The following is a 1,222-nucleotide window of genomic DNA, read 5'->3' as shown; positions in this document are numbered from 1 at the left end:
AGCCCACCTTAATGTTTCTGTCCTTGTTAAATTTAATGTGATTTCTGAAATCTCTCCCAAAATGGCTGGTGAAACTGTTACCAAATTAATGACAGACATGTTTTTTGTATCAAGCATTATAACAATTAATTTGCTTTTGCAGTAGAACTCAAGACATTAACTGTCAATATCCATAATATTTGAAGATTTTGTGGTTTAAAACTAAACAGCTGATGCATTTCTATTAAGGTAGGCCACCTGAAATATGAGCAATAATCAATTTGGCCAACTTTCCAGTCTACCTGAAAGGTGATGAGATATTACTGTCTTACATTTCTTGACCTAAGTGCACTGAAAAAAAAGGTAACCTATATAACTCTCCATAACTTGTTATTTAATATCACTGAATCTAAATATGTTAAGAAATACAGGTTGAATCAAGTAGAAAAAGATCGTTAAGGTAACAAGTACAGGTTATCACTATTTGCAATGTGTGGTGGATGTGATGTTATTGATATAGCCAGCAGCTAATGCAAAGTACTGTAAAACCGAACAGTGAAAATCTAAATATTGAGAAAATCGCCTTTAAAGTTGTCCAAATGAAGTCCTTAGAAATTCAAAAATTAAGTTTTCATATATTTATGGTAACAAATTCACAAAATATCTTCATATAACATGATCTTTACTTCTAAGAAAAATCAATAATTTTGACCCATTTGTATTTTTGGCTATTGCTACAAATATACCCATGCGACTTAAGACTGGTTTTGTGGTCCAGGGTCACAATTTTTCTCCAGGTTGTCCTTCAAACGTCAGTCTAGCTTGGAGGTGTCTCTTCTTCAGAAATGGAGTTTTTCTTGGTTGGCAACCTCGCAGTCCATTCCTGTGTAGGCCTCTAGTGACTGTCTTTGTTGAAACATCAGTCCCAAATCTAGCTAAATCATTCACTAGTGTCTTTGCAGTTGTTCTTGGGTCTTTAGAAACCTCCCTCACTAGTTTTCTTTCCAACGTTTTTGAAATCTTTCGCTTCCTGCCTCTATTCTCCACTGTGCGGGTCTCTTCAAACTTCTTGAGAATACTTCTCACGCCAATTCTTGACACCTGAAAAAGCTTAGATGAACGTGTATATGCTTCTCCTCCTTTGTGAGCATTAGCAATTCTTTTTCTCCAGCCTAAACTAATTTTCTTTTGTCTTTGCCATAATGACAGTACATATTATTTCACTAGTTGTTTGCAAGATTCT

Source organism: Onychostoma macrolepis, chromosome 01 (genome assembly GCF_012432095.1).
Source record: "Onychostoma macrolepis isolate SWU-2019 chromosome 01, ASM1243209v1, whole genome shotgun sequence".
Classification (NCBI taxonomy): Eukaryota; Metazoa; Chordata; class Actinopteri; order Cypriniformes; family Cyprinidae; genus Onychostoma; species Onychostoma macrolepis.
The sequence above is the reverse complement of the archived record's forward strand: the minus strand, read 5'-3'. Positions refer to the sequence as shown.